At 50.7% G+C, this 11,655-nt stretch overlaps 1 protein-coding gene across 18 annotated transcripts in view; it reads left to right on the top strand.

Annotated features, from left to right (window-relative positions):
* CMKLR2 (chemerin chemokine-like receptor 2) overlaps positions 1 to 11,655 on the top strand; it is a 48,632-nt gene that overhangs the window by 17,562 nt on the left and 19,415 nt on the right. Inside the window, exons 1-2 of one of the 18 annotated variants that reach the window (XM_073306610.1) lie at positions 8,164 to 8,304; positions 8,503 to 8,549. The exons of 12 other annotated variants lie outside the window; for them this stretch is intronic. The gene's annotated coding sequence lies outside the window, so the exon portion shown is untranslated. 5 more of the 18 variants (XM_073306609.1, XM_073306608.1, XM_073306612.1 and 2 more) reach the window with 5 other exon arrangements.

Below are 11,655 nucleotides of genomic sequence, written 5' to 3'. Positions count from 1 at the left end.
AGTAACCACAGAATTGTCATGCATAGCTTTTCTAAGTGAAATCTAATAAAAACAAAAATTTCACAAAATCAATTATATTTAACTTAAACTCCTTCCAGAATCCTATTAACTGAATCTCTGAACTAAGCATGTAAACAAAGGAAACAAGAAGTTTTATAAACTCTGTACAGGAGAATTTATTTTTTAAATAAAAAGTTATATTGTTGAATAACTTTTGAAAATTATTGCAATAGTTTACATCTTTTAGGGGAGAGGAGAGAGATCATCAGGCTAAAGGAAGAAAATGGACACACCAAATTTGGAAAACTGTAGCACATTGTCTAAACTCTATAGGTCAAATCCTGCAGGCTGGACTCAGCCCTTAGGTTTCAATGAGGTCGCTCATGCTTACATACCTTGCTAAATAAAGGCTTGAGAATTCACAGAAATGTAGGACTAGAATGCACCTTGAGAGGTCATCTGGTATTCTAGTCCATCTCCCCTGCACTGAGGTAGGATTAAGTATACCTGGACCATTGTAAATACTTAATCATTTGCTCAGGATTTAAATTACTTTGATTAGCTAACTTCATTATTGTTTCACCTGTCTTAAAATAGGAAGTGCAAGCCTCTGATAACCTGCTCTAAATCTATCCAGTGTCACTTCTACACAACTGTAAATCTCCACCAGCCTAATTCCCCCTCCTCCACATAAGTCAGGGAAGGGCAGACAGGGAACAGCTCCTATCAAAGATACTGTGAGCACGTAAGAGAAAACCGGGAGTGAGGGAGCTGTCTGCAGGAGATTAGAAGCCGGGAGCACGCTTACTAAATGAGCCAACCGGAGATGCCTGGTGCAGGGAAGAAACCCTTAGGACTGTGGTCCCCAAACTGCGGGGTATGCCCCCCTACAGGGTGCTGAGAAACATCCCCAGCCCAAGCTTTGGGACCCTTACCCCTGTCCGCCCTGGCTCCAGAGTGGGGCACTGGATGGGGCAAGGGGGGCACAACCCTCAAAGTTTGGAGACCACTGCTCTAGGAGCTCATTCGTGACAAAAGAGTTGAAGGAATTCTGCAGGGAAAGGGACTGACTGGGAGAATGTCCAAGGGAGTCCACTTGAGCAGGGCAGTTAGTGCCGGATACAGATTAGGACAGATTTCTGGGGACTCTGTAAATTATTGGAGAATTTTTTTTTTGTTGGGTTGTTTTTTTGGAGCTTTGTGAATAAAGAAAACCAGACTCCCAAGAAGGCCTGTGATTGAAAGGAGAAAGACTGTGTGGGGTTTGTTTAAGGAGCCCTGAAGAAGAAGAAAACAGAGGTGGGGCACTGCAAAGGCTCCTCTGGCCATGAGGGGGCACTCAGGTGGTGGCCACCCCAATACACCTGGCACCTGAGCAGGGACTTTTAGCATCCCCTTCTCCAAGAGGGTCCATGGAGGAAGTCTTGTGATTAATGATACAGCAGCAACAGGCAGAGAAGGAGCAAAATCATCTGCTCCAGGTCTTACTAGCCACCCAGCAGCACACACAGGAGGCCTAACTAGCTGAACAGGAACAGAATTGGCAGTTCCAGGCCAAGATGGCTGGACTGCTTGTGCTAGGTTAGCTGGGTGCTCCTACAAGGGTGTTCCCTGCTGAGGCTCTCCCAGGACCCACCCTGACCAAGCTACCTCTACTGACCCAGGAGCCTTCCTGACATCTGAGTGGGTGGCAGCCACCAGGGCCTGGGAGAGAAGCCTCTCCACTCACCCTTTTAGCTACATGGGGAGGCTAGGGTTGCCAACTTTCTAATCGCACAAAACCAAAGACCCTAGCCCCTCCCATCCCCCCGTGGCCATGCCCCTGCCCCGCGGCCCTGCCCCCCGCTCACTACATTTCCCCCTCCCTCGGTGGCTTGCTCAATGCTCTCCCCCACCCTCACTCACTTTCACTGGGTTGGGGCAGGGGGTTGAGGTGCATGAGGGGGTGAGGGCTCTAACTGGGGTTGTGGGCTCTGGGGTGGGGCCAGAAATGAGGGGTTGAGGGTGTGGGAGGAAGCTGTGGCTCGAGGCAGGGGTTGGGGTGCAGGGAGATGAAGGCTCTGTCTGGGGGTGTGGGCTCTGGGGATGAGGGGCTTGGGGTGCAGGAGAGAACTCCAAGCTGGTGGGTGGGGCACAGGCTTATTTCTGGCCAGGACTGTCCCTACAGGGATGCGGGGCCCATGACATAGGGGCCGATTTCTAATCTGCCGGGGGCTGCTTCCCCCTCTGGCTCCGCCAAGACCCCAGCCCCACTCCACCCCTTTCCCACTCCCATGCCCAGTTCCACCCCCTCTCTCGAGCACCCTGCGCCCTCACTCCTCTGCCCTCTCCCCCAGCACCTCCTAACATCACAAAACATCTGATCTGCAGTTGGCGGCTGAGAGGGAGGGGGAGGTGCTGATCAGTGGGGCCTGCCGACAGGCGGGAGGTTCTGGTAGGGGGAGGGGGAGGTTCTGGTAGGGGGAGTTCCTCCTTGCCCCCGCCTGCCCACCAGCTGCTCACCTCCTCATTCACTCCTCACCCCACTCGCCTGCCCACCTCACCTCCCCATCATCTGATCACCCTGGGGAGGCCTAAGCTGCTTGCAGGGCCTTGCGTACAGATGAAGCCCAATCTTACTCTACCCTGAAGGTGGCCATATTGGATTAGCTTGGACTCATTCCAAAAATCTATGATAGGAAGTTTCATGAGGAACCATTTCTAAAAAGGGGCTGTCATCCAGCGGCTCCGCAACTTGGCCACTCACTGGCTGACCCCATGGGTGACCTGATGGATAGCATTGTTTTGGAATGGCATTTAAAAATTCTCCCCATAGCAGTACGAGCTTAGGGTTTGTCAGTTCTGCCCCATTAACCATCGCAGAGGCTGTAGAAACGACAGAGCGGTTTCTAGAGGCGGAAGCTTCAGGTGTTAGGATCATACCCCTTAACCCTCTCCCCACCCTGCAATAACGCAAGGGTTGTTTGCATTGCTCCAGGTTTCGGCACCCCAGGAATGAGGAGGTGCCCTTGGTATTGGGCCCCCCTCAAGGGACAGAGCCTCTACCTTCCTGGAGATCTCCAGTCAGAGGCGCTTTGAGACCCCAGGATCCAAGCAGGCCTTTGTTGACCATTCAAGAGGGGCCGATCATATGTCATTGCTGTAGGCAGCTGGAACATAGGCAGTGAGAGTGTCCTATGATGGAGTGTGACTATCTAGGGTGTCACTTTGGCAGGTAGGGTAAGACCTCAAGAAATGCCTTAAGACCCTTCCAGGTTCCCATCTAGATAGAACCACACTGGGTCCTGGGAGCAGTACTGTCCTAGAAGTTTCACGCTCAAGAACATCCTATCCTGTAGGAGTAGGAAACTCCTGAACTGTGAAACGTGGTATTGGTCCTCAAGAAGGAATGCTGGGCAGTGAAGCCCAGCACTGCTATCTGTGTTGGACTCCCTTTTTCCTTGTCACTGACTAGGCGGTGCTCTGATGGCTCCAGATGATGTGAGATTCAAATGCCTGGGTTACCCATTGGTACCCTGCCCTTTTATTTTCCTGGACAGCGTTGTCCCAGCAAGAGCCACCAGACTTCAGACCTTCTGTCCAGGACAGACAAAGATGGTGAGCCAGGTGGTGAGTACTCTGACAGGCCACTCAGAGTGGTGAGGGGTATGTGAGAGCAAAGGGAGTGAGGGAGCCTGCCTGACTTGAAGAACTAGAGCAGGCTTGCTAAATGAGCCAACTAGAGACACCTGGTGCAGGAAAGGAGCCTCTGGCAGCTGGTTCCTTACAAGACCTGAAGCAGTTGGGGAGGGAGACTGTGGATTCTTGGGGACTGTGTGAGTGATTAGGGAAATGCCTTTTTTGTTTGCATTTGCTTTTTTGAGCTTTGTAAATAAAGAAAACCAGACCCCCCCAACGGGCTGTGATTGAAGGAGAAAAACAAATCCCACATAGTCTTAGGAGCCCTGAAGAATCAGGTGCAAAGCACTGCAAAGGCACCCATGGGATGCTTTGGTGGTGGCCACCCTATTACACAGTGCTTAAAGTGGGGGAAGGGGAGGGCTTGCAATGGGCCAAAGACCTGCTGAGGGGTGGACTTTAAGCATTGTCTTACTAAAGCTTCTGCTCTGAGGTTCAGAGATTCCCTGTCTGTCACCCCCACATACCCACACACCTTTTTCAGACCACTTTAAGCACCAGTTACTGTAGTTTTGAGGCTTCTGTAGCCAGCATGGAGTGGCCTCTAGTGTCACTCTTTGGCCTGGGAGGTAGGGTTCCTTCCTTCCTCCTTTTCAAGCTTGGCACTGCAGCTGAGAGGATTTGGTCCTGAGAGGCTGAATTCTGTAACTGGATCCAAATAGGTGGGCAACTGAAGTCAGTCAGGTTCTTGCCGTACATTTCCTCCCAGTTCTAGAACTGGTGGGGACTTTTAATCACTAATGATGATCTTCGTGACTAAGATGCTGACTAGTATAGATTCTCCTTTTTACTCTGCACTGTTGCTTCTGATCTGACAAGCTAATGAATAATTTCTGGGATGCTATTAACTACTATTTTAGGAAACTCATATTTCAGCTAGCTAGCTTGATTCAAAGAGGTGAAGTTATAATTGTCCTTGCTAATAATAAAATCTTTGTCTTCATGCATTCCCTTCTGCCTATGCCAACAGATTTTCCACCTGGATTTCTAGATCTGTTATTACTCTTGTTTTCACCTAAAGAATGGGGATGTTCTTTATATATCTGACCTACTGTTTACAGAGTGCAGGTTTCAGAGTAGCAGCCATGTTAGTCTGTATTCACAAAAAGAAAAGGAGTACTTGTGGCACCTTAGAGACTAACTAAGTAGCTCACGAAAACTTATGCTCAAATAAATTGGTTAGTCTCTAAGGTGCCACAAGTCCTCCTTTTCTGTTTACAGAGTGGTATTCTGTGTACTGCTCTTGGTAGAAGCCTGTTTATTCATTACACAATACGGAATCTGTGCCAACAGCTTAGCCATGTGTTTCTCGTTCTAATGAACAGATACCTGGCTGATTTTCACTCACTGGCTCCAAGAGCATGTTGTTTTAAATCCAGTCACTCAGAAGCTAACAAATTCACAACAGTGCAGGGCTACATTATGGCTGCCCCGTGCACTGTACTAAAGGGAGAAGAGGGTGGAAGGCAAGGCCTTCTCCTTTGGCATCCTGCAACACAGCAATATGAAAGAACCACAGCTGGCACAGTGTTTACTGACTACATCACAGGCCTAACTCCATATCTACACTACTGCTACGGTTGCCACCTCTGAGGTACAAAAATCAGGACTTGCGGGATGATTCTGAGTCCATAAAACTGGACAGCTGGCAGTGCATATTGAACATCCTTGCAGATATTCCAGGACAGCTACCTCAAAAAAGGGACAGTCGTTGGAAAATCTGGACAGCTGACAACCCTATGCTCTGACACAGCTCTGGTGGCTTCTGCAACAGAAGACAGTGAGGGTCACTAGGGGGCTCAAACTACTTTAAAGAGCTATTATTCCATTCCTATAATTATATACCCTCAGCACTGTCCACAGCATGCCCCCTTTGCTGGGGCACGTGCAGGGTGGCAGGAAGCATAAGATCCCACATCAGCCCTAGGATGCTCCTGTACTGGGAGAATTCTCCCCTGTCTAGTTACAGCTCCAATACAGCCCCTTAACACCACCAGACTGGCATATGGAGGCTTTACTTTACTGCACTAAGATCCCTCAAACAAAATGACCAGTTCTAACTCAGATGTAACTTTTCTCCAGCGATGGGGCTCACAGGGATGCCTACGACACCAGTTCTTGCAGCTCAGGCTAGCAAAGTTGACTCAGTTGCAGGTAAATCCAGTCTCAGGCACTGCAGCTCTCTGCCATCCCCATCAGCAGCAATGGGTCCAAAAAGGTTGCAATGCCCTCGTAGCTCATTCCCCCCAGAGTCACCATCTTTCCTTCTTTGTCTGCCTTTGACTTCTCGCTGAACCTGCTTCCCCCTCCCTCTCTTCTGCAGGACTCATCTGCCACACCAGTCAGCTCCTGGTCAAACAAGTTATTCCCAACTACCACCTCCCCTCAGTTTTTAGTCTCTTTGACTGTTCCTCCTGCACTGGTAGATGTGGCTAGATCCTTGCCCTTCTGGTGCAAGACTCTCAGGCTTCACCCCCAGGCTTCTGCAAAGGTAGAAGAGAAGCACACAGAAAATGTTCCTCATCTCTTTTTCTACCTTGGATCCTACTCATCTGCTCGTGGTTCCTTGGCCAGAGGAGCATTTTGCCTTTCAATAGAACAGAGGGATAACATCATTCATTCTTATATTTTTGCCTGACTGAAGCCATTGAGTGCTGCTGTAGTAGCAGGCAGAATGTTCATGGATTCATTATTGCAGGCCCTTTAATGCTGAGGTCCTTGCTCAGGTTTTACGTATAAACGCCCCCTGACAGTAGTGAAGTTTTGCCTGCATAAGAATGGAGTCCAAATGTTGGAAGGAACTGGGACGGGGGGTGTACCAGAGACTATAGTAGTTGTTCCTCTTATTTATTTATTTTTTGCTTGGACTCTGACTCTGTTCCCTTGGGCAGGTTAACTCTGGCAAGTGAAGTTCAAGGCATCTGAAAAACATCTGGACAGCACACGCAGAGAGAGGGGGGAGTAGTGGTGTGTGAGTTGGAGCACTGGGTTATTGCCCACTTCTCAATTACTTCTCTGTTCCATGCGTATATACTTTCTGGTGAGAGGAAAAGAGCTTTCACTGTTTAATTTACAGGATCTGTGGCCTGCTACTAGGACCACAGGAAGATTAAGGGAGACAGAGAGGAAGTAGATATTTGGAGACTTCCGTTGACATTTTGTCCTGTCCCTCTTCACTATCTCCTCGCTTCTCTCATCTTTTCTTCCCCTTCCTTCAAAATGTTCTTTCCTCACTGTCCTCCCAAGCCCCACTCCTGTTCCTCTGCCCTGTACTTCCCAGTAAATAGACATTAAATAGTCACCAGTACGGAGGGCCACCAGCCTCCTTAACAGGGGTGTTATTTGCTATGGGAGAAGGGGGACAGTTGCCCCCCCCGACTTTTCATAGGTCTCTGTGCTCCACCTTCCTCTCCTAACTTTTGCAAGATACAATATAATATCGTAATATTTTATATGCTGACACAGCTTTGCCTCCCCCAGAATTTTTCAGAAATGTTGCCTCTGCTTCTTGAATATACTTAAAACATTTCACCCTGAGTTCAACCCGTGTGGTCTAGTAGGAGCTAGATTGACATTTAGGGGGCACAGATTCTATCTGCATCTCTGCCACTGACCTGCTGTATGACCTTGGGCATCACTTCTGTCTCCACTGCCATCCTTCATCAGTCTGGTCTGTTTAGACTATAAGCAGGGCAGGAACTGTTTCTCACTATGTGTATGTACAGAACCTAGCACAATGAAGCTCTGATCTCAGCTGGTACCTCTATGTATTCTTCTATAAACATTAATCTCCTCAAACAGTTGTGATCATGGCACTGCAAGCTCTGTACGCCATCTGAAGTCTACCAAATGAAAAAGCAGGGGGAGCAGTGGTGATTAGTGAACAGCAAGCAAATGCAGCTGTTTGCAATGAAATACTTTATCCACCTGTCTCTCCTTCCTTCAAAGGATCCCAGGTGAATGAACTCAGCCTCCTACAATCTCTTGGAGATGGTGAAGTATTATTAGCCTGCAGGATGCCCAGCTCCCTGAACTCCCATCTTTAGAATTGCTCAGTACCCTGCAGAGCTGAGCCCTAAGTGAGAAGGAAAGTGAAATACCCAAGGAAGTCTGTGGCAGAACCAGGAACAAATTTGGGGGTGCCAAAAAGCGGTGCCCCAACATTTTTTTTACACTATTGCTTAGGGGCAGATACCTGTCAGTCTCCAGTGCTTGGGCCGCGCCAGGGCCAGCAGCCTCTATACCTTGGAGTCTCCCCCGCTTGCCCGGGAGCCGCTCCTCCTTTAAGGCTCCCCGGCCGCTGCCACCGGGGGTGGTGGGCACTGCCACGGAGGAGACACAAGGGGCAGGCAGGGAGCGTAGTCTCCCTGGGCTCTGACCGCCCGGATCCCCCCCGCGAGCGGCGCCTGGTTCCTGCTGCTCTTGGCCAGCAGGTGCAGAGCCCCAGCCGAGCCCGGCCCTTTGCGTCTCCTCCGCAGCGGCACCCCTGGCCCGCCTCCTCCTGGGCGGCCACGGCGACAGCGGCCGGGAAGCCTGAGAGGAGGGGTGCTCCCCGGGCAAGCAGGGGAGACTCCGAGGTGAAGAGGCTGCTGGCCCTGAAGCTGCCCATGCACTGGAGACTGACAGGTACCTGTCCCGGCACTGCTTGCCCCCCCAGCCCAGTGAGTGTTACGTGCCCCACCAGCCTCAGTGCCCTGCCCCATATTGTCAGCCACCCCAAGCTCACTGTGACACCAGTACCCGTTGACAGAGGCCCCCCGATCTTCACAAACAGCTGTCACCGCAGGCCTGACAAACTCACTGCACCCTACACGTGTCTTACAGGGCACTTACCCACAAAGAGGAACGTGGAAGGGATCTACATAAGGCTGGTAACTTGTCAAGAGTGAGAATCTTTGTGAGGTGTGTGCATGGGTAATATTGAAGGAATAATGTATTTACCTTAAAAGTCTGCTTTACAGACTTGGAGTAGAAATTAGTCACCCGGGGATAATGGCCCTTTGGGGTAAGGGGGATTTGTCACCCTGCCTAACCTGGCTGGTGATAAATGCAAGGCTCAATTGTTTAGCTTTGCACGTTAGTAAGACTTTGAATGGGATACCATCAGAGGCAATGGCAAACAATTGAAACGCCTTAAAGGTAAAAAAGAAACATTACAACAGCCGGGGAGGCAGGTTTGTAGAAATTTTGGTGGTGCCCAGAACCTGCCCCCCCAAAACTCCGCCCCCCACCTGCCTACGGCTCTGGGAGGGAGTTTGGGTGGAGGGAGGAGGTCTGGGGTGCAGACCCAGTGCTGGGGATTAAGTTGCAGGAGGGGTGTAGGGTGCAGGCTCTGGGTTGGAGTTTGGGTGCTGGGTGTAGGCTCCAGGCTGGGGCAGGGGTGCAGGAGGGGGTGAGGGGTGCAGGCTCTGGGATAGAGTTTGGGTGTAGGCTCTGGGCTGGGGCAAGGGGTGGGGGTGCAGGAGGGGGTGAGGGGTGCAGGCTCTGGGATGGAGTTTGGGTGCTGGGTGTAGGCTCCAGGCTGGAGCAGGGGTGCAGGAGGGGGTGAGGGGTGCAGGCTCTGGGAGAGAGTTTGGGTGCAGGCTCTGGGCTGGGGCAAGGGGTGGGGGTGCAGGAGGGGATGAGGGGTGCAGGCTCTGGGAGGAAGTTTGGGGACAGGAGGGGGTGTGTGGGAAGGAGGAAGGGGTGCAGGCTCTGGGAGGGAGTTTGGGGACAGGAGGGGGTGTGTGGGAAGGAGGAAGGGGTGCAGGCTCTGGGAGGGAGTTTGGGGATAGGAGGGGGTGAGGGCTGAGGATGAGAGGTTTGTGGTGTGGGAGGGGGATCGGGGCTGGGGAAGAGGGTTAGGGTGTGGCGGGATAAGGGCTCTGGCTGGGGATGAGGGGTTTGGGGTGTGGGAGGGGCTCAGGGCTGGGACAGAGGGTTAGGGTGTGGGGGGATCAGGGCTCTGTCTGGGACTGGGGTTGAGGGGTTTGGGGCGTTGGAGAGGCTCAGGGCTAGGGCGGAAGGGCAGGGTAAGGGCGCCTGTCCTGCCATTAGGGAATGGGGGGCACTAGGACCCTGCGGTAGCAGTTGATGCGGGGAGCTGGCAGAGCAGAGTCAGCGTGAGCTGCTGGCTCTGGGGCCAGGGGAGGTGAGTGGGGGCAGCAAGTGGGGGCCGGGGGACGTTTGGGGGAGGTGCGGGGAGGTGGCAGACGGGGCCAGGGGAGAGACTCAGCCCCAAACATTGGTAGAGCCGGGTTCCCGGGCCCTGAATATTGCTGGAGCGCGGGCACCATGAGTGTATATAACTCGCAGCCCCTGACAACAGCTGTTACCTGTTCTGACAGGCTGTTTATAATGCTAAGTTTACTAGTTTTCGTAGGTTGTCGGGGGGGGGGGGAAGGAGGGGGCCCAAGGTGGAAGTTTTGCCTAGGGCGCAAAATATCCTTGCACTGGCCCTGCTCTTCAGTGGCCGGGAAAGCTCCCAATGCCATGCTAGGCTTGGGGGCTGAGTAAATGTCTAGCCCTCCTGGAAGATGATTATTGATAAAGAAAGTATGAAAGAAACCTCTGTTCTTGATGGATGTCCTGGGGCCTTGTACAATACATGGACCCTAGAAATAAGCCCCTTCTGCTCCCCACCATAGCAAGAGGATCTCTATAATGTGAAAGCACCTGTTCATTGAACAGGTGTAATCATGAGAAAAGAGACTGTGCTCAAAGCAATGTAATGCTTATATAAGTGATAAACAAAATCCTATTCCATTGCTGGACACCAACCAATTGTAAAGCAAGAGGACTATATGCCTCCCACCCATCACCTAGAGAGTCATGGGAAAACATTTCCTGCACTGTCTATCATGCTTGATCAGAATATTGACATCACAGCAGTTAGCTGATTTTGTACCTCAGGTGCTGAAAAATTAAACAGCGGGTAGCTCCATCAGGAGGGAGTGTAGGTAATGTGGCTGTGATCCAAAGAAGGAATTGCTGGGGCTCTAGGATGAATGGAAGGCACTCCCAACCTGTTTGAAATAATCATTCTTGTGCATGCCACTGTGCAGTAATCTAAGTAGGTTCATTTAGCACTCCACTGCTGGGCTTTGTCAGCTGGTGAGTGGATTAGTTGGATCTCTGGCACACCCTGCACCTGGAGTGTGGGATTTCCTGTTGAGATGGTATGGATGTGAATTCACATGCTGTGTGTCTTTCTAACGTATGCTTACTGGCTCTGATCTGGCAAACCATCTAGAAACTGCAGCTGCTTTCCAGGTGGGTCCAGTTTCCCCATAAAGGACAGTAAGAGTGGGGTGGGCAGGACTTGCTGTAACATAGCATAACCTCTTCTCAGGGTAGGGATATATTCTCAGAAGAGGGATGTTGTGGCTCCCTCCTTCCACTGCAAATGAGTGGTTAGTGGTTATGTTTAAAAAAGAGAGAAGGGTCTTGTAGTTTGGATACTGGACTGGCACTCTGGGTTTAATTCCTGGTTCTTATCATAGGGCTTCTTGTGTGACCTAGTCACTGAAATCTCTCTAAAAAAAGAAGGACTTGTGGCACCTTAGAGACTAACAAATTTATTTGAGCATAAGCTTTCGTGAGCTACAGCTCACTTCAAGTGAGCTGTAGCTCACGAAAGCTTATGCTCAAATAAATTTGTTAGTCTCTAAGGTGCCACAAGTCCTCCTTTTCTTTTTGCGGATACAGACTAACACGGTTGCTACTGTGAAACCTGAAATCTCCCTGTGCCTCAGTTCCTTTGGGGATAATGTTACTTCCCTTGTGAGGTCAAATTCACTAGTGCTTGTGAGGTGCTCAGCTCCTATAGATAGGGCATATAGGTACTTAGTTCTGGCACGTAGCATGTATTGTAGGCACAGTGCTATATTTCAAATTGCAATGGCCCTTTCCCCCTAAACTCTTATTTTTAGATACTGTTGTAAAGGTTCTCATGCTTTATTCACCACTAGGCCACACTTTAACAGAGATTGTCTCATG

The sequence above is a fragment of the Lepidochelys kempii genome, chromosome 11 (assembly GCF_965140265.1).
Source record: "Lepidochelys kempii isolate rLepKem1 chromosome 11, rLepKem1.hap2, whole genome shotgun sequence".
Classification (NCBI taxonomy): domain Eukaryota; kingdom Metazoa; phylum Chordata; order Testudines; family Cheloniidae; genus Lepidochelys; species Lepidochelys kempii.
This window is presented reverse-complemented; position numbering and strand designations above follow the sequence as displayed.